This window comes from Papaver somniferum, chromosome 4 (genome assembly GCF_003573695.1).
Source record: "Papaver somniferum cultivar HN1 chromosome 4, ASM357369v1, whole genome shotgun sequence".
Taxonomy (NCBI): domain Eukaryota; kingdom Viridiplantae; phylum Streptophyta; class Magnoliopsida; order Ranunculales; family Papaveraceae; genus Papaver; species Papaver somniferum.
In genome coordinates this window covers 49,365,090-49,388,046 of record NC_039361.1, presented here as the reverse complement: position 1 = coordinate 49,388,046, position 22,957 = coordinate 49,365,090, and the positions used below count along the sequence as shown (strand labels likewise).

General features: G+C 39.3%; 1 long non-coding RNA gene and 1 pseudogene across 1 annotated transcript; one reads left to right on the top strand and one right to left on the bottom strand.

Annotated features, from left to right (window-relative positions):
- The first annotated feature begins 19,529 nt into the window (after positions 1–19,529).
- Positions 19,530–20,887, top strand: LOC113273856. The gene is made up of 2 exons (XR_003322637.1): positions 19,530–19,919; positions 20,088–20,887. It is a non-coding gene; the product is annotated as an uncharacterized LOC113273856 (long non-coding RNA).
- On the bottom strand, positions 20,809–22,534 carry LOC113273855 (annotated as a pseudogene).
- Between the last annotated feature and the right edge of the window lie 423 nt (positions 22,535–22,957).

Here is a 22,957-nt window from a genome sequence, read left to right as displayed (position 1 = left end):
TAAAACACCTAATTTTATATCTAGTATTTATGCTTTCTTTGCTATTTTTCATGTTAATTATGTATTTTTATGGTTGTTTTGAGCGATTTAGGTGTTTTGGAGTCATTGGAGCAAAAGAAGAAAAAAGCATTCAATTGGAGCAAGAAGTGCAAAAGCATCATTTTGCAGACGAGTGATACCCGGAACCAGTCAAGGATAAGAGACAACCAGTTGGAGACTAACAAGAATTACTAAAAACACTCAAGGGTGTCGATAGACGTCCCATACTAATTGACCTAGTTAGGTCGAAGTCAGCTGTTTCAGACAGCATTTCATTTCTTTTCTGCTGCAAAAGAGGGAAGAAGATATGGTGATTGTTGAGCAAATCAGTGAGGAGCTCGAATTGGTAACAAACAGTATGAAGAATCATAACCTGGGATTTCTGAAGTTGGGGTTTGATTGAGAGTTGGAGGAGGAAGTTGGTTTATGTGGAATTCGAACTGGTTCGAGTTTGAGGCTAAAAGGTCAAGCCAATGGTGTTGCTGCTAGAGATAGTCTGAGTTTGAATGAGTTTTGGTTTGAAACTGTGAGATATGGATTATGGTGGTGTATGAAGACAAGAAAGTGCCAGGGAAATGTAATGGGAAGAAAGATTGAAGCTCAAGGAAATTGCAGGTGCAGTTCAAGGAGGAGATGTTGCTGGTGCTCTAATTGGTTTTGTTGGTTCAGATTTGCAGGTGATGGCCGAGTTTGCTAGAAGAATTGATGTTGCTTTTACTGATATTTGTTTTGAGAAAGAAATGAATTATATAGACAGGGAGGAATTGATGGTTTTCTGCTGTGATATCGCAATGGTGTGTGTGTATGTGTATGAACTCAGTTTTGCAGTAACAGGAGTTGGAGGCACTGAGTATGGAAGAGAGATTTTAGATGGTTTTTCAATGCACTATCTGGATATGAAATGATGGCATTATGGGTTAGTACTGGCTCGAATGTGGAAGCTGAGAAGCAGCAATATGTTGGTGTTGGTTGGTGTGCTACTGAAGCAACAGATGGATGTAGTTAGAATGAATTGGTTGAACTGTGACTAAATGAATGATGATAGATGAATGTTTAGGTTGTGCAGGGAGAAAGCAACTGGTCAGAATTGACATGGGAATTGCATGAAAACAGAGGAAACTCTGTCAGATTTCTATCCTGCCGAGTTGACTCAGTGATTCGCGATCCAACTCACTGGACCCGGTTTAGTTACAGAGAAAGGCCTGGGCTTATTTTGACCGGGCTTGGTTATCAGAGACTTGCGATCGAGTTTTTGGGACGAAAGGAGATTGCAATGTTATAAAAGTGAGGCCGGTGGTTTTATTCTAGGATCTTTTTATCTCTTCTTCTACTTTGTTTTTCTAGGATTTCACATGATAGTTCTTCTTTTCTTTCTATGATGATTTCCAAAAACACAAGTAGTTGATTTTGTTATTGGTTAAAGATGTAGTTGGATTTTGAAAACAAGTTATGGATTTTATGAATTAGTTTTCTCTCCATATTATCGCTCACTTTCTACGGTTTATAATAATTGCATGATTGACGTATTGCAATATGATTGAATGTTTGTTTGGTTGAGTCTAAAATTGATTGAACAAACATCCATATCTATAGATATTTTAGGGTTTATCATCAAACGATAACTTTGAATACGAGTAGCATAATATGATTGCGGTTTGTAGTGATACACTCTTGTGATCATATGTAGAGTTTGACCTTTGTCCGAATTGTCATGCGCAATGTATGAAAATTGCATTGATTATCCCATTTCTAAAAATTAATGCTCCTCGGAATTGAACTTAATTAGCGCAAGGCGTTAGGTTATTCTTAAGTAGAATTCACATATGCAGCTCTAATGTATGTGTTGATAACTTAGGAAATTTACAGAGTATTCTTGCAATAAGGTATTCTAGGGCTTTTGATAATAGCGAGATTAAATATAAATTCTATTCATATATTCAAAAACTTGTCTATAATAGAAGATGAAACCTTTATCCAATATTTTCTCATCCTTGATTTGCGTGCTTTATTTTTTTGTTTGCTTTTATTTTACTTTTAGTTTATAAAAATAAGAAAATTTCCCATTGTCATTTATAGGAAACCGAAGCAACTTGACAACCTTAGTCCTTTATGTGGGAACGACCCTTTCTTGCCCTTGCTATATTATATATTTTGAGTAGTGGGAAAGTAATTTATTTTTGACGCATACGACAACGATCAAATTTTGGCGCCAATGCCTTGTTTTTGGTTTCTTATTCTTCTTGTTTTTAGTTTTTATTTTTACATTTCTTATTTTCTGGTTTTTAACCTTGGTTTGAGAATCTTATTTCATGTACTTGTTTCTCATGGAAGGAGCATACTACATGGATGGATACGGTTTTCAACAACCTCAACAATATGACAACTACCAATTCCAGGGGTATAATCAAAACCAATTCATTGGTTATGACCAATATTCCATGGAACCTTATGGTTTTCCTCAACAACCTTATGGCGGGTATGTGTGTGAATAACCATAAGGATGGGAGGATTCTTATGCTCGTGAACAAAAAGTCTCTAACTTTGTAGACAAATTTTTGAACTTTGTACAACAAGAGTTTCAAAGTTTAAAGAGACTAGAGAAGAGAAACTCCAAGAACTTCGTGAAGGTATTGCTAACTTGCGAAGAGGCATTGATCAATGCAAGGAAGATATGGATAATTCTAATGTGCATACGGTTTGTGATGAATATTTGATTGATGCTAATGTTGAAAAAGGTCAATCCTTCGGAATTTTTGTTGATAATTGTGTAGTTAACTCAACTCTTGATCGTAATAATGATCATTCACCTATTCAAAAGGATGAGTTCGACATTACAAACACTAAATTCAGCGAGGACTAATCTTATGTTAATTATGAAACTGACGGTGATTATAATACATTGCTTGAAATAAATCATGGTGACAACAACAAGGAATGTACGATGGATTCTTTTTGGGATCAAGATGAAGACGAAGAGGAATATGATGAATCTTGTATAGATTACTCAAGCATTGATCTTAATAATGATCAAGAGCCTATTCAAAGGGTGGAGCTTGAGGATAATGCATTTTTGGATGTTCTAAAAAAGTTCCTTAAAGTGAAATTTGGATCCGCAGTGGAGTATGTGCCTTACAACAAGGAGGAATATGTTGAGAATGTGACTGTTATGACTAATATTGTGGAAGACCCAATCGAGCTTGCAAAGGATTGTAAGGATGATGTTGATGTCGAGACCCTGGTTACGACAGAAACGGACGAATAATGGTTGCAAGGTTTTATAGAGGACCATGATATACAAGAGGTGAGTAATTCACTCGAGTTTTTCAAGGATGAAGAGGATACCGTGCTACAAGAGATTGTGCGAGGTTTGTCTAACCCTTTGCATATTGTTTCTTCTCCTTTACCTCTTATTGGTTTGAATGTATGTGCTTTGAGAATATTGTTGAATGACTTTGTTTCTCGATTTCCGCCATTAGAGATACTTGATTCTCTTACTATGCAGGTTTTGGAACAAGAAACCGTGGAAGTTCCCGAATTTTATGTTTTATATCCACTTCCGAGTGTGGACAAGAATAAGTGTGGGGAAAACCTCTTTCGGTCGATAGCTTCGTTTATGTTTTATATTACTAATATTTGTGTGAAGCTAGTGTTTTCAAAACAGGTGTTATGGGTGGATCCCCAACTTTTCCGATTATTGGTGTATGGAGAATTCGTCTTGCAAGTCAGGGTGACGACTTTAAACCAAGCGCTAAATGGGAGGCAACCCACTGGTTTTGTGTATCTATCTCTATCTTTTTATTTCGCAAGTCTTTTATCTTTATTTTCTTACTTTGGATATATGCATATCAAACTTTTAGAGATTTTTAAACAATTTAGAATAAACACTAGCCTTTCTAAGTAGATGGAATTTTTTCTTGACGATGACGTATATATTGGCTGGGTTGGGAATAAATGCCAACTAAATAGCTTGTTTATTGTTTATCCTCTGTTGTTCAGAAATAGCTATGAGTTGTAGTATGAGTTTTTATTATGCATTTTATTTTCTTATTATGTATATATATCATGTTATGAATTTCCCATCTTGAACTTTACTTTGAATAACTAAATTTTACATTGAGGACAATGTAAAGTTTAAGTGTGGGGGAGTGTTTTCATATAGAGTTTTTAGCCTTGTTAGTTTCCCCTTGTGTTTATAAAAAAAAAGTAGAAAAACTAAGAAAAAAAAAGATGATAAACTCCTAAGTCTAGAATCTTGTGCCTTACACTAATGGAAACATCGTGGTTGTAGGAGTTGAGGAACCCATTAGTAGAGTCTATTCATATAAAAATAAATTAAATATAAAAACAAATAACATGATAGTTGTCACCATATTCGGAGTCTTCACCATATCACGTTCTATTTTTATTTTTCCATAATTATTTATTGTTTCTCTAAGTGATTTGGTGGGGCACCAACATCAAATTGTTATCACTGCTAGGATGAAATAGAGTGATTGAGTTATTATATATAAAAAAAAAGGACCAGACCAATTTGACCAAACGTTGTACATATAAAAAAAAGATTGACAATTGGATATCAATATGTGTGTGTTCTCCCTGTCTCCGTCGCCTAAACAAGCGTAGAATGCAGGATCCGTGGAAATTACCATGTAATGTGCTGACAAGAATCATGCGCTTGGATCCAAAAGATCCAATCATGTGGTCTATTTGAAAAAAAAAATTATTATTATTGTGTTGAATAAAATCGATCACTGGTTCCCTTGTATATGCCAGTGAATTGATCTAGAATTAAGTTTGTCGACCGTTGGTTCCCTTGTATATGCCAGTCGTGTTGATATTAGTATTCATACCAGCAGCTCAATCCAATAGGATTTTAGGTTTGTTTTGGAAGTGACCTTCAGACAGATATAGGAAACACCGTTCAGCTTAGTCAACAGTCCGCCACCATCTACTTTCTATATCCATCTTCTTAATATTTTCATGTGATTGTGGTTGATTAGATTCCGAGTATTGTGGTTTTGTTCAACTTTCCGAATGAAGCTATATCACTAATTTATGAATTGGATTTGAAAGTGGGTACTTCCTCTTGTAATCATTGATTGTATGCCATCGAATAAAAAATGTTTACTACCATTAAATTTTCACAGGTAACTAGATTTCGGAAATAAAGGTTTTGTAGGTACACCTCTTGTAGACCTTCACGAGACTATAACTCGTCCACTAGGGACACCTAGGGGTTTAAAGGCTTGTTATACGTGCTAAGTGTAACCGTATCCTCGACGACACGGAGTTGTATGTACGTTTTAGAATTATTTTGTTTGATTTTCTCGAGGACTAGCAAAGTCTAAGTGTGGGGGAATTTGATAGGTGTCTAAAACACCTAATTTTATATATAGTATTTATGCTTTATTTGCTATTTTTCATGTGAATTATGTATCTTATGGCTGTTTTGAGCGATTTAGGTGTTTTGAAGTCATTGGAGCAAAAGAAGAAGAAAGCCTTCAATTGGAGCAAGAAGTGCAAAAGCATCATTTTGCAGACGAGTGATACCCGGAGCCAGTCAAGGATAAGGAACAACAAGTTGGAAACTAACAAGAATTGCTAAAAACACCCATGGGTGTCGATAGACGTCCCATACCACCAGCTGCAACACCGGACGCACCCGAGCATCAAGTTAGAATTGACAGGGGGACCCAATTTGTGTGCAACACAATTTCACATTCCACAACCCAAGGATTTGATTTGGGCACCGGCATCACATCGAGAATCCACAAAAGAGACCATACCGAAAAAGAAGTTTTCAGTGTGGCCAAGACTTTACCCATGAAGCTCTGGATGATGCAACCAATCACATTCTCGGCCAGGGATGTTCCGATGAATGGCCAAGCACACGGGACCCCCTAGTCGTTACTTTACTTATTGAGGAATGGAGGATGAAGAGAATATTAGTGGATAGTGGGAGTTCGGTCGAGGTTCTCTTCTACGACACTTTCAAAAGAATTGATCTATCGGACGACATACTCATTCCTTAAACTTATCGAATCTATGGTTTTAACGGGACAGTAACCATTCCCAAGGGTGAGGTGACCTTGAGAGTATCAGACGGGAAAGTTTACCTGGACACCCTTACCACATTTTGTGTCGTCGACGTCATCTCACCATATGAAGCAATCATCGGGAGACCTTGTATTGCTGGCATCAAGGGCGTCGCCTCGGCCTATCGTCAAAGGTTGAGGTTTCCCACTTACCGCGGAGTAGTAGAAGTTGTGGGGGACTCCCAAGCAGACCTAAAATGTATGCAAGTAGCTACACAACAGAACGAAGACAGGCGAGCCTGACAAAGACGAGAAAAGAACAAAGCCAAGGCAGCCAAAGCTGAGGAAGAGTTAGAAAAGGTCATCTCACAAGCATTTATGTCTTATGAGGCGGGCGAGAACGAAATCTTATAACAACCAAAGGAGTTGGTCCCGATCAAGGAACCAAAATCAAACTTCTCGGCCTTGGAACCAACCCGAGAGATCAACCTAGGAACCGAAGAAAAACCTAAGACGGTCAGAATCGGGTCATTATTATCGGACGAGCAAGCGGCACAATTGATCGCATTGAAGAAAAACATAGATACATTTTCCTGGAATATGAATGACATGGAAGGAATCTACCCGGAAGTATGCTGCCACCATATAAAGATGGAACCAACGTTCAGGCAGGTCCGACAAAAAATGCGAAGAATTGCTCCGGAATTACAAGCAGCGGTAGAAGTGGAACTAATAAAGCTTCAAGCATCGGGAATCATCCGAAAATCGTAATATCCTCAGTGGATATCCAACATGGTCATTGTACCCAAACGAAATGGAGAGGTACGAATTTGCATCGATTTTAGCGACTTAAATAAGGCCTGACCGAAGGATATATTTCCTCTCCCCAACATCGACCAATTGGTCAAATCCATAGTAGGACACGAGGCGATCATGTTAATGGATGGGTGTTCGGGGTATAATCAGATCCCACTAGCTCCCGAGGATCAAGAGAATACATCTTTTTTTTACCAAGAGGCTTGTATTGCTACACAAAGATGTCATTCGGGTTAAAAAACGCGGGCGCCACTTACCAAAGATTGGTAGAAGACATGTTTGAAGACAAAATACATAACACCATCGAGGTATATGCCGATAATATGCTAGTGAAAAGCAGAAAGGCTACCAACCACATTAAAGACCTTGGGGAAATCTTCCAGACTATGAAAAAATTCAAAATGAAAGTGAACCCAGCCAAATGTACCTTTTGGGTAACATCGGGAAAGTTCCTGGGATACATTATTACGGATAAATGGATAAAAGCCGACCCGGACAAGGTGAGGGCTATCTTAGAAATTCTTTCCCCCGTGACAGTAAAAGATGTGCAAATACTGAATGGCAGCCTGGCAGCCTTGGGACGATTCATCTCTTGGTCATCAGACAAATGTAAGGACTTCTTCGGGACACTGGGAAAGAAGAAAAATTCAAGTGGACGGAGGATTGCGGGGAGGCATTCCAGAAAATAAAGTTACATCTAGCGAGCGTACCTATTCTACAAACGCCAGAGCCGGAGGAAGTACTCACTTTATACCTAGGGGCGACCACTTACGCCATTAGTTTGTTCTGGTCAAGAATGGAGGCAAAGAAGAAAGGCCCGTATACTTCATCAGTAAAACCATGAATGCTGCCGAAAGGAACTATACCCGAATTGAACAATTAATTCTGGCATTGGTATTTACTACACAAAAGTTAAGGGCCTATTTCCAGACGCATCGGATCAGAGTGTTAACAAAATCTCACATAGAGTCAGTATTGGACAATGCCGGAAGATCGGGATGCATTTCCAAGTGAGGAGCCCAAATCAAACAGTTTAATGTCTTCTACGAAATGAGGACAGCTGTTAAAGCTCAAGCGGTGGCGTATTTCTTAGCGAACTTCCCCTTGAATGACGAAGATGAAATTGAGGATATCCCGGGCATGAAGGAAGACAAGGAAGATCCATACGATCTTCTGGAAACTTGTAGCCCAACGCGATGGGAAGTATTTGTCAACGACTCCTCTAACAAAGATGGATCGGGCCTCGGTATAGTCTTCACTACACCAAAAGGGAAAAAGATAGTTCATTCATTCAGGATGGAATTTAAGGAAACCAACAACGTCAAGGAGTATGAAACACGATACATGCCTTACGACTAATTGTAGAAATGGGGATTCATGAAGTGAGACTAACTAGGGACTTCCAACTGGTAATAAGACAACTGAATGGACAATACGCCATTCATGACCCGGTACTTCAAAAGTATTGGGAATTAGCTCAGTTCTACATCGCAAAAATTCCCAACATCAAGTTCATATACATTTGCAGGAAGGATAATCGGCACTCAGATGCCTTGGCATACATCGTATCTGTGCTAACTGACCCGAGAATTGAAGCTATCCGAGTTATGCGAGTCCTAATGCCGTCAGTACCCGAGATACCTGAGATGAAGGCACTAGTAACCGTCACGACGTTCGATAAGTATGATGAAGGCGACTGGCGGAAATCCCTACACCAATACTTAGAATCCGGAGAATTGCCCAAGGGCCGACCCGAGGCAAAAATTTTTTTTTAAAAGCAAGGCAGCTGCATATGAGTTAAGGGACGTCATACTATACAAAAAATCCTATTTGGGACCACTCCTAAGATGTTTGAGCGGAGAAGGACAATCCATCCTGAACGAGTTACACTATGGTGCTGCGAGAAATCATAGCTCGGGTCGAATCTTGTCAGCCAGGGCCTAGACGATGGGATGTTTTTGGCTTTACATGAATGAAGATGCAAAGAATATGGCAAAATTTTGCGATGAATGTCAAAAGTTTGGGAAGAAAATACACACGCCGTTAGTATCATTAAACTCAGTGGTAAGTCCTTGGCTATTCGCTAAATGGGGGATCGATATTGTAGGGCCACTACATGTCGGGTCGGGACAAAGAAAGTATCTGATAGTGGCAATGGACTATTTCACCAAGTGGGTTGAAGCTGCACCATTGAAACATATACGAGACAAAGATGTATTTCGGTTCATTTGGGAGCACATAATTTGCCGCTTTGGGATCCCGACAGCAATCGTCTTGGACAACGGGAAGAAACTATAAGAAAAGAACATTGACCTCCTATTCAACACCTACAACATTATAAAACGCAAGGCCACACCCATCTATCCCCAAAGTAACGGGCACAGAGAAATCACAAACAAGACAATAGCCGATAACCTGAAAAAGAAGTTAGATAGTGAATATGGTGAATGGTGTGAAGAATTGTATAACTTTCTATGGGCATATAGGACTACTCGAAGAGAAGCAACTGGTCTGTCACCCTTTACGATGACCTATGGAACCGAAGCCATTCTCCTCCACAGAAGTTATGATACCAACTACGAGGACTGAAGCACTGAGATACAACATCTCGGACGACCTGATTCTAGCTAAGCTGGACGACTTAGAAGAAACTAGAGAAATGGCTCTACAAAAAATGGAAAACTATCAGAGGCGGCTACAACGTGAGTACAACAAGCGGGTCCGACCAAGGGAATTTCAGGACAGTTTGTGATGAAAGAGCTTCTGAGTTATAAACGTGACAAGAAAAGTGGAAAACTAGCGGCACGATGGGGCGGACCGCATACTATTGTATCAAAAGTGTGAGAAGGCGCATACAAGATACTGAAACCCGATGGAACCGAGGAACCAAGGTCGTGGAACGCTCGGCACTTGAAACTATATCACCCTTGAGCGATGCACGAACATGTATGATATCTTGTCATTTAATTCCTATAACAACCATGAGGGGTAGGGAATACGACATGCGGTACTAATGGTCATTCGTACTCGGGGCAATGGAAGTGGGAAAGTGCCGAGGTGACTTACACTCGAATGGTCATTCGCACTCGGGACAAAGGCAGTGGGCAATTGCCGAGGTTACTTACAAACGATGGACTACTCGAATTCGGGGAAGCGGCAGTGGGAAAGTGACGAGGTAGTCTTGGAAATCAGACACCAAAGGTTGCCAAGAGACGGACTCTGGCCAACCAGGTAACCTATGAACACTTAATAGGTTATCCCCATCGCAAGTGGCCAAGATCACTTTCCCAAGTTGGCTAATCGATAGCCACCTTGGGACCATCGGGACATAATACTTAGGAATGACTATCTACCCTTCCACTGAATCTAAGAGATAGTGATGAGATACCTCAATCGGGACATGGCATCGGCCCGATGACCCTCCCTATTGGGTGTGTTCGACAGAAATAGCTTTTATACTAACTTACGCAACGTGACATGCACGGCATACTCGGTCTACTGAGTAACAGGCAACAAGAAACGATTCGTAATAGCATAAACGGAAGAGTCAAGATAAAACGCACAACCGAGTGGCGACGCAGCACCCCAGAAATAAAGATGTTTAGAAAAGGATAGGTGTTCAAGTGATTTACAACCCACAACAAAGGGCGAGATAGTGGCGCAGCACTACAAAAAGCTTAAACTACTCTTTCAACGGTCTCGACCCGCTTCCTGTCAACGAACTCCTTTATACCATCTATGATCTTTTCAGCAAGCTCGGCTTGATGAGCCGCTCTCTCGTTGTTGATCTGGAGAGTTAACTCCGTCGACGCGGCCTCGGTAGTGACAATTTTCCCATTTATAAGAGCCTCGTTCTTCTTCAAGTCGGCCTCACTCTTCCTTAACTGGGCGACCTTCTGCTCCAAGTCCCGAACTCGACCTTGATCAGTTGAAACGCACGACTAAGATACGTCAGCAAGACGAAAAGCAGAGTAATGATATACATAAGTAAAGAAATAGATTGCTATCGGAACAATTCCAAATGTTTCTAAGAGACCTGAAAGTGCGGGTAACACTACTTTTAATGACTCTACAGACTTGGACAACTCGTCTTCGAGCCTGAAAAGTTTCGAGGTTAATTAACTTATTATAATATTGTTTATTGAACTCGTTAGAAGGGCATTATTTTTTATGATCACTCCAATCGTCTTTTTAACGATTATGTGACAATTGAAGACTAGCTAATTGAGCTTGTGTCCATTCCAGTTCTTGGTACACCCTATCAAATCCACGAGCCCTCTCTTACAACTCCTTATTATATCTCTTGGCCTCTCCCTTCTCACGCAAAATACGCTCCCGGTCAAAGTGAAGATCACTGTTCTACAATCTTAAGGACTGATTTTGACTCTCTAAAGTATCGGCTAATAACCCTTTATTAGCAGCAAGTTGTTGAAATCCCGACAAGTTAGCCCGAAGATTATCCATCTCATAGGGTACATATTCGAATCTATGATATCGGAATAACTCATCTCGGAGACCCTCAATCTCGGCAGCCTGACGATCAATTTTGCCATCCTTGTTGGAAATCCGTTGGAGAAGGTTATCGACATGATCTTGTTCAATGTTCAGTTTCTTCTTCATCAGACGGTACTCTGAGGCAGCATCTGTGCCTATACTAGATATCTCGGATAGGAAGACAACACTACACTCAGGATATTGACACGAAGATCTCAATCAATAAACAATAAGATTGCGGAAACATACCTTGAACACTGGCGAGCTGGATATCCAACCCTCGAGTCCGTTCCTTCTTCTGTTGCAGCTAAAGGCGAAGGGTTTCCATAGCCTCTATCTCCTTCTGACGAAGTGCAGCCTCCAGCAACACTCGATTTGCAATCTGCAACATTTATCGCCCGAGCCGATTTATGTTACTGTCATCAGAATCAAACACACAAGTACAAATAAAGTTATTTCCATAGCATCAAAGGTATCCTTGATATCAGCATACTGGGGCACAAAAACGATCATCTGATCGGCAGAGTAGGAGATAAAGTCCGTAAAAGTCAGAGCCCCGAGCGAGTTGCAGACTGGTCCCGAGAAAGTAAAGGTAGTCTGAAAACCCGACTGACGGAGTAGGAAAGGTCTGGGGAAACTTCTCCAATACCTCGTTCTCAGGCACAGTGCCTTTTCCGGAAGAAGAGTTCTTGGTCGATCCCTTCCCCTCATTTTCAAGTAAAGAACCTCCTCCAACAACAAGAATATTTGTTTTCTTCTCGACGTCGTCCTCACCAAAAGTATCATCATCACCGAAAATTTCTTCATCATCCTCATTATCAGGAATATCTACAACAAGGTTTGCATTAGTTAAGGCGACGCCCTTCCCTCCAAATTGACGAGGTGGATTCCTCCTTGGGGCATAGTCCTCACCCTGGGAATCCTTACCTTTCCCATCAAATTTACCACCTACGATTGTAGATGAAACATCAGAAGTTTTCTGAGGAGACTTCCTCTGGAAATGAGATAAAGGAAGCCGATCGTCGGGATCCTCACCATCTCAAGCGGATGACCCCTCAGTGTCTCCTTCATCGGCCATGGGTTTCTGCACAAGGCTCATCGTCAGACCCAGTGAAGGAAAAAAATAGGGGCAAATACATGTACTTAGGTTAGAGTAGGGTATTTGTTACCTTCACTTGCTCCTCCTCGACCCTTGTGCTTGAACCTCTATTCCGAGTAGCAGGACCTTGAGCTGACCACTTTGGGACTTGGAATGCAAACAATGGGAAAAATCAAAACTCTGTCGAACACCCGAGCCGATAAGTTTTGAAGAGAATGAAATTTACCAGATCAATATTAACTACCCAAAATGGATAGGGTTCAGAAGGAAATGTCGGAGGAGGAAAACTACCATTCAGAATAGATCCACGAACAACAAGCGGAACCCGGTCCCAAGCAACATCACTTGTATGACGAGCATGCCTATTAGAGTTTTGTCCTTTATCTGGATCCTCATCCAACATCAACCTCTTAACACCACTACACTAGGAAGGACCTTGTGTCGATGGGGACTAGCAACAAAGCCTGCAAGATCACCATTTGTAGCAGTCCCGCTCCGATAATTATCAACAAAGCTGGCAGGAGTATAATCGGCGGCGTCGGCAAAATCATAAGTAGACCATGCAGTCTGAGAACATTCACCCCTATGTCGCTTATCCCACTCATTCATGAGGCAAAAAGTGTTTCCGTTCCATTGGACCAGTGCACGAAAAGGACGAATCTGCGACAACACTTCATAGTAGAAGGGACGAATGGGGTCATATAACAGGATACGCAACCGGAGCTCGAGTTGTCCCTTAGTAATGATGGTCGCCTCGGGTGAATTTTCAAATTTTGTAACATTATCTTTCTTCAGAATACAATTTTGGCCCGAGAGGAGTCTGACGTCATAACCATGGAGTTCGAAGTCATCCTTCAACTGATTGATGAATTGATCATCAATCAAGTCCTTAGTAGTTCTTTTGTCAGTCCTACATGGAAACGGAGGAGAACCATCAGAAAAAATGGAGTTAATGGCACGATAATCATGATGAGAGGGACTTTCGATTAAAAACAAAGAATCAAGAGAGACGGCATCGTCATCGTAAAAAGTGTCACTCACGCACCTTTTTTCAGTCATGGAAGGAATTGAAGAAGTTATGGTGAAACTGGAGAAAGAACTGGAATCAAAGGATCAGGAGCGGGGGAAAACGAGGAAAGCTGAACGACCAACAATTACAACAGCAATAGCAAACTAGCAACGACGACACAGTAATAAATAGAAGGAACACAAAGAAGAGCAACAAGTGCAAAGGTTGTCGGAGAAAATGGCAGTAGGGAGAGAATAGCAGGAGCGAAAAAAAAAGGATTTTTGTTCTTGAAAATGAATAAGTGAAGACCCAGGGTTTATCTGTTAAATTTATACCAACAACAGCCACGACCGAGAGAAACGGTTATAGGTCATAAAGGTGACTTAATAGGAAACTGCATGGCCGAAAAAACGGCATGCTCAGATTCGTGGGAGCCGAAGCGGTTTCTTCCACCCGTGTCGGGCACACGAGCGAAAGAAGGGGCATAAATGTAGATGTAAATAATCCACAAAGACAGGTGGAGAGATCCCAGGAGATGACGGACCAATAACAAAGAGAAGTGAAGCACCAGATAATCTCTAGGGCACACAGAAAGAGGGGTCAGTGGCTCGGACGTGACGGGAGAGTGGTTTTCGGACGCAAGAGCCATTAATACTCTGACAGGGTAGCTGAGAAGACAGAAGATACTCGGTCAAAGAAGGAAGTAAGGTCAAACGCATCGAGCCAAGAATGAAAGGGCGACATCGGGTCATATAACATCAAGAACTAATCTTGGGTAAAGGGCTATCGGGAGTCACAACCATCCCGACTAAGCCGACGTATCGGACAAATGTCACTCATGGCCCGATCATATCATCAAGAAAGATACACCGTGACTTACACTGTAATTTCGACATATCGTAGTTAGCCTATAAATAGAGAGACTTGTAAAGAGTTGAGGTAGGTTACAGGAGAGAGAGAAAAAGCCACACTTAGAGTATTGGAAGGAGAGCAAATCTTTGTAGAGAGAAACTCATCACTTGTAACATTGTGTTGGAAGTAATAAGATCATCCTTTCATCCCGTGGACGTAGATAATCATACCAAACCACGTATATTTTGTGTGTGTTGATTACTCTGTTTGTTTATCTTTGTTGAATGAGTGTCTTAGATCTTTGGATGTAGTAGTAAGATTTTATACAACTATAATGATAAATGCATGGTGGATGTTAACCTTACCAATATGATTGGCCATTCCAAAATCTTGCCCATCAACTAGCTAGTAGCACTTGCATCCGTAAAAGTGTTAATGATCTGAAGAGTATGGGTTTTTATGTCAACATTATTCCTGTTCAAAGTCGATGTCCTCCGATGTTTTCTAGAAGATAAATATCTTTTGAAAGAAAAGTTATCCTTTGTCCCTCTTAGATAAAACCAAAATCATTTTGTGCATAACAGTAAGTAGTGAATACATTTTTGTGGACACTTTTGTAGTGTTAATTTTCCCGAATATAAATCTAGTCCTTCATAATTATATAACCCTTAAAATTAATCGAATGATAAAATTGCTATGTCACATGAACATTCGTTAGAGAGTATACACAAAATCACAACTCTCCGGTTTAACACTTGTACACGGTGTAATTAGTTAAACATGGTGTGCATGCACAACGGACAACCAGCTAAGGTTTTAGATGGTTGAGGTTCTTCATATCTGAAGGACGTCCTGAAGGGAAAAAAACTCCTAGTTCCACCACAGCTTCTATCTATGGCCAAATAAGTCGTTCAACAGACATATTTTGTTGGAATCTTCTTTAAGGAAAGTTCGATTCCATATTTTACCAGTTTTTCAACAACGCTATCCATCTCATTTTTTCTCAGTCTATTCATTTAAATTTTTATGTGGAAGTGAGAAAGTCTGTAAATTAGAGATAAGGCATTGGGGGATTTTCTGGAGTGAATAGATAATCCAACGTCAACAGAATAGAAATTCAAAAATATCATTTATTTATTTATTTTATCTCACCCATATATCTTTGTTCTTCTTTTTGATAGGTCATTCTTAATCTCGAACATGTGTTTTCAATCACGTTGAAATGGCAGAGATTCCCGTTGATTGAAAAGAGAAAAAGAAAAGGAAAGGCAATAGGCTAAGAATAGTATCATTTTTTGGGGCTAGACCTAAGCTTAGGCTAACTCTAGGATTTCAAAGCTAACAGGTAATATCGCGCCAAGGTTATTACAAAGAGTTATCAAATTCCATGAAAGTTACCCGTATCAAGCAAACACAAATCTTCAATCATACGGAATTTGGTGTTGTCTTCAATAGCTTTGGTATTGTGCTGCCAATATGCATGTGCATGTAGGGTTTGTATTGCCTCCCAAGTCCTAACCATAGTAAATATATTAAAAATGATCAACCTGCTCTATACAAAGGAGAAATCTCACATATTAATTATGATTAATTAATTGTTTTTTCGTAGTTAATGACCCAATAGATCAGTTGAAGCGTGCTTGAATAGCTCCTCTTCAGAACACCATAGATTGAAAGACGAATGACTAACAAGTACCTGAATTTCTCAGTTGAAATGACTTTCACAGTTAAGTTAAAAGTCACATCCCCAGAGAGTTCAAAGGTGAGAAATCTCTGAGTTTTCTCTTAATGTCTGTAGAATTACTCATATACAAACAACACAATGGCAGTGAAACTACTCATAGTCATAATGGATGAGCGTATGGGGTGATACAGTAGAGGATGTGTGTATGGGGTGTCGACACGTAAAAATGGAATATCTTCCAAACTGGGGATTACTAGCTGGTCTTCTTCCTTTAATGGGGGCATCATTTTATCATGTTCTCCATCATAAAAATAAAGGTGACAAAACAGAAAGGCCACATAATTTGAAAACAGCTTGTCGTATTAGTGTAGGATGATAAGAGACGTGTGTTGTTGGGGTTGATTCTCCATTCATTTTCATCATCTTCTTCTTCTTCTCCCCTATTCTATTCCTTTTCCCACTTGCTCTATGGCCAAATTCCTGATTCCTGACGCAAATTTATTACCGTCTATCTCTATCCCTATCTCTAGATACACGTTCTGCCTTTGTGGGCTATAATTAGACAGCTAACCTACCTTGTGGGATATATTTAGACAAGCTATTGCTAATTTATCGGTCACTGTGCAGGCCGCGAAAGCGGTACCAATACTAGATATGACCCCAAAATAAGGGGTCAAGTACTCGAACGTGATTGCGCCATGGTATAATTCATGAAAATCCGAGACACCAAAATTAAGTTGCTAATATATTCGGTTTATTTCTCTTGTGAGCAGTTAATTAATTAAGTGATCGGTGGCTGTCGAAGTACATGGCATTAATGTTAGAATAACAGATGCAATATGTGCAGATTGCCTGCCTGACTGTTAGTTCTTTCCAGGACGTCCTTATACAATATACCTAGCGAAGGAGTACTTAGAACTATTTTTTGCCAAGTTTGACTTAATACTAGTTTTGATCGAGACTTAGTCCTAGTTAAAACAGCAAGTTTAGTACTCACCCGTACTCTAAACTTCATTGACCTAAAATGACTACCAAAATGAACAAAAGCTAGATGTGATTTATAGCCCACTGTAGTAATGGAGGCTATATATGTAGGGAATGATTTAAAGTCGTCTGGGGAGGATGAGACCTGGTTCTTACCCATACAAAAGCAAAAGTGCTCGTATATTGTCCATTTATTGTGGAGCCAAATTAGTTTTACTTTAAGTGGTGTTGTAAGGTTCACAACTACGGTATCATTATGACCAATCACTCTTCTCCAGTAAAGATTTTCGAATTCTTCTTTTGCTTTGCCAAGTTTGTGTTTTAGGGTTATATCGACTGATTCGACTCCACTCTCTACCCCGTTTCTTCTCCAAGACATGTCACCGCTGGATTCACTCAACAAAACCAAACTCAGGTTTCTATGTTTGGAAATAACTCTAGCTAGCATGTAGGATAAGTGGACGTAGGTCTCATCATATGAACAAGTATTCCCAAAATGAAAAAGTATTAACAGTGGGTTTAATGGAGGGATGCACCAAATTTACTTAAGGCATGCTTATGCTTTTACAGTAGATGTTATTTAGTGGTGAGAGCCGTTGTCTTATTTGCTAGCCAATAACGAAAAGTGGATTTGATCGTGGGTTAGTGGGTTTAGTGATGGGGTTGGGGTACATCCGCAACTAGCACTATAGTTAGGATGCCCAGCCAAATATTAAGTACTGGATCCTCAGTATTCACCTAGTTAAATTAATTTAACGACTATATCTAGGCTAGATGCTTACAGTTTGTTTGCATCTGAATGGTGATCTAGTTCTGAGTCAACTCCTGACTGGTCGCCAGTTAAATGTCAAACCGTTTGTTTTCCATTTTAAGTCAGATCTGATTCTGACTCAGACCTAATCTCTGATTCGGGCCCGTTTGAATTGGGTAACAAAATACTCCTGGCTCATGCGACCAAATCACTGACTCGTATATTTTAGTCAGTTGAGTTAGATCTGACTCGAAACAAATATGTTGAGTTAGTTCTGACTCAAGTCAGAAAATTTCAGTCAGATCCAAACGACTCAAATCCAGATGACTCGGATAAATCAGGAGCAAACAAACATGGTGTTAGTTTCCGCCGAGGATCTTTATCGGTAATAGATTGATCACATGTAGTTTTTCACCCATAGTGGTTATCATTCCCCTGTATTGTGAGGATGTGGGGGAGGGAACCACCTTCCATGGTGCTTGCTCTTAGATAGTTGAGTGAAAACAAATTGTTTCCTATGCTATATACTTTGGAGCAGTGCTATCCGCACGATCTTGCGGGATAGCTTCCAGCAAAAGCGGTTTCTTTATCGTTAGATCATGCTAAAACCCATATCTAACAGTCTTGAACCCTTTAGTGAAGTGGTGGGTCATTCCCTGAAAGTTGAACCCTATCCTGAAAATGACGGGTCCTTTTTGAATGTGAATCTAATCATTGATTTGATCATCCAACGGTAAAGAAGTCGCTTTTGCGGAAAGCTATCCCGCAAAGTCGTGTGGGATAGCATTTATCTATGCTTTGCTCATGCATTTGGGTAAAAGTAGTAAATCACATGAGTTTATAAGCCACGCTCAAATTTAGGAAGTTGCTTAGATTAAACCCCACATGCATGATTTAGTAGATATGTAGCCACCTATATCTTGAGGGTTGATTGTGATCATACATACATGCAAAACGTACTGTAAGTTAAAACTTGCTAAAGTTAAAAGGATTGGTTGCAGATGTCATTGATATTTCCAAAATGTTGCGATACCCTAGCAGCGCTACATCTAAATTTAAACCCCAAAGTTGATCATAAATGGGATATAATCGAATTTGTTCTCTCTTTTCTCCAAGTCGGTCCACATACAAGCTGATTCACATGGAAAAAAGGAATGTGAGGAGTTTCAAATTCACCTCGTTTGACATGTATGAATATCTAGAGATTTTACTAAAGAAATATATGCAAATTGAATCTTAACCTTGTCTTTTAAATACATATTAGTGGTTTTGTTAACATGCCAATAATTCTACACTCCGAATACAAGAACTCCGGGCAGCCTGCAAATTCTTAATACGCACATTAAGATATTTGTCAATGGTGAATGCTGTGGTTGACATTTGCTATGGTTGTTTCTACTGACTTATTCCCGGAAACTTATGTTGCAGTTTAACTGTTAGTTTTCATGCATCTTTTTTCTCTTCTTTTCCCCCAAGTGTTCATGTATCTATTGGCACTATTGCCCATGATTTCATGCACCAATAATAAACCTGGAATTTGTTTTCAAAAATAATACTAAAATATATATCACATGTGAGAACGGTTCAAATTTCTTGGTAGGTCATGAAGCTAAGATGTTCGATTGGTTGGAAACAACTAGGAATCCTACCCACTGCTCACATCATATCCATCTCTCTGCACTCCCAACATGATATGCATAAATCTTTCTACCTATAAATAGAGGGTACTGGGGAGTTTGTTTTAATCATCATCCAAACAACTCTTCTACTTGCTTCTTCTACATTACTAAACTCTTCTACTTATTTCTTCTACATTACTAAATCTTTTTTTCTTTCATCATATAGTACTTCTCAACAATCCCATAGAGAAGTACTATATTTGCAGTCTCTCTCTCTCTCTCTCACACACGCACACATATTGATAGAGGGTACTAGATGATGGCATGTATTAGTGTTGACAGAAGATAGAGAGCACAGATGATGAAATGCTTGCATATATGGAGCATTTCTCCCCCCGCATCTCACTCATTCGTGCTCTCTATGCTTCTGTCATCACATTATGATACGCTTGAATCTCATACCCATATATATACACACACTACTCAGCTTCTGGTACTACTACCATATTGGTTTTCCATTAAGATATTTATTATCATGTAAGTTTGAACTCTTTATTTTACTTTTGAAGTTAAGATTTTATGCATAAAATTGCTGATATAGAGTAGGTTTTCTTCAAATTTTGTTGATAGACTTATTTGATCATGATCGCCAATGTCATTTCTGCCTTATCTTGCAATAACCTTCACTGTATCTAACTTTCGTAGGTTGCACTAGCTAGAAACAATGGATGGTAAAGGATAAATCACGTTCCCCACTAACTATAGGACTGATCTTTCACATGGGAATTAGAAGATGCTGACATGATGTGTGTGAATTAGTTAGCCCTGCATAAACAGGTGATATGTCGGTGTGATATAACTGTATGCATTAAACTGATTCAGGTCGAGAAATCGATTCTTGCTAAATATATAAGTATCTAACTTCATCTTAATTGCAGTTTTGCAGTTTTATTTACAATCTGTTGATATCATTAGATGGATGACTCAACAACTAATCACTCAGGGATCCGAGTTCCGAAAATCACCTTCTTTTTTTCCTGATCAGAAAAACACCTGTGTTGTATTGTGTTTAAACATGGATTTCATGCAATTTCATTTCATGTTGGGGGTAGAGCTACCAGAGGAACTAGTATTTTATGCACTACTGAGTACTGATACTCTTCTTTAACATCTTTACTTCAATAGTACTGGCGTGGCGCCCTATATATATATATATATAGATGAGGATTCACAAGGACGTACAACACTTCCCTCTTCTTTATAACAAGACCATTCTGAACCTATGAGAAGTTAGAAGAACATGGCAGTTTTTATTCATTGGCAGCTGAATGCACACAAGATGTGTCACATGTTTATGCATCTTCTCTAGTTTTTATTCTTTGGTTTTCCATATCAATATATGACAATATAGAACCTCATTTTATAAATTTTATTCAGAATTCAGAAAAGAATACATATGATTTAATTTGTTACAATAATCAATAGTTGGATGAATGCTTAAACAAGAGTTAGCTGTGATAACTCAACACTATCTTTCATCTTAAGATCATCATCATGTTTCATGTGGTGACTATGTAATTCTCTAGTGATACTACTAGTTGTATCCAAAAAATACAACACACTTAACAAGATACAGCAACAAGCAAACATGGGTATTGGTCCAAATATCCAAAGGAATAGAGGAAATTATATGTAAAATGCTCTCAATCCAATTGACCAAAAGTAACTTGCTCTGTTTAAACTTCTGGTAATATAATTAATCGATCGTCCCTTGTTGCTGGTAATGAAACCATAAAACTAACATGAACATAGTACCTGATTGACTGCACATTGCAGAGAAAAGCAAAAAGGAAACAGACCAAGATTGCGAAGTATTTGATGGAGAAAGCTAGACGGCTTGTGTTGCCGTAAATCAAGGCTGATGTTTTAGTATCTGTTGTGCTGCTCACAAACACCCCAATGATTGAACTCATAGTGATTGCTGTTGTTGCTAGTAATGTCGATGCCATTATGCTGTTTCTTATTGTTTGAACAGCTAATACGCCGTTCTTGTTTGGATCCTACAAGTCATAAGCAAATTAACTACAATTAATTCAAATAGTGGACTAGTAGTTACGTCCATGGAGTTGTAAATTGTAGTGGCCTACTGAGAGACCGGAGATATGACACTGATGCAAAACTCAACAACTGCCTATACTATAGTACACATACGCAAGTGGATGAACAAAATAGTACTTCTGCACATTTGTAATGTTGGTACATCATATTCTTTATGCAAACCAAACTCATCAGTAGACCTAGGTCTGCCTGATTTCCCAACCAGCAGGCCGGACAGTCATACCGGTGGTGTAATCCGATACAAAACAATTTATTTCTTTTGTGCACAGAGGGCATAACGGTGAGTACTTTGGTACCTTTTTACGGCTTTACCCAAGTATCAAGCAAGGATCCACAAAATCCTGCTTTCTAACATACGTGTTGAACTTACTTTGTTATCCTCAGGGGGTCAGGGCCTACGTGGTGGGTTAGTGATACTTTCTACACGTAATAACCATGCTTATGAAACTCTTTTACTAAATTAATTCATTCCTTAAACTCGCTTAACTTTCATGATTACATTTTTCTGCATCATCATCAGTTCAATAGAATAACAATTTACAAAAATGACCGCCACCACCTTGTGGTGGTAGTGGTGGAGATTTGAATGGTAGGTGGCAATATATATTACTCAAGCCTCAAGGTCAAGATGATCATATCGGGAAATCAACACCAATAACTAGTTTCAATTGATTCATGATCATGAAAACTAGTTGATTAACATAAAGATATAGCTAGCACAACGAAATTAAAACCTTAATCTTGAGAGAAAGTGAGAGATATAGAGACGTACAGACATCATGGAGGAAACCCATCTTTTCCTGCTAAGAGCGTTAAGGCCTACAACGGTACGTTTAGGCTGGTGAAGGATAGTGAAGAAAAGCCAAGTATGATATATAACCATCAGTAGCACACCCAGTGGAACCAAGACAATATCAAGTGATTTTTCTTCCATAATCTTCTGTTCTTTTCTACAGTGATCTCGTTATGGTGGAGAGCCGACTTTACTCTCTGTTTTGGTCATAATTGAAAGTTTGACGAAATTGCCCAATTTAAAGAAGACATTGCACTGCAGCCTAGGAATAAGATAAGGGAGATAACGATTAATTAAGTAGTACACGCATTATGCATTTACGTTATATACCCACTCCTCCTAAATTTCCACCTCATCAACTCCGACTTGTTCCCATTCACACTAGATTATTAACTGTAGTACACGTTTGGTTGAATCGGGTGTCTATGGCACTTGTATTATTGTAGTTTCTTTGAATGTGCATCCACGTTTTAGCAGATCTGTTAACTGTGACGTGGATTTACAGTAACTAAACCTGGCCAGACGCCGTTGTATTTTTTATTTGGACTATAAGTTCGCGAAGGTGACACAATTTAGTCGAATGTTTTGACAAGTATCTTACCAAATACGTGGGTCTTAGGTTAACAAAAACAACATGTTATATCAATTAGTTATGCTTTATGTC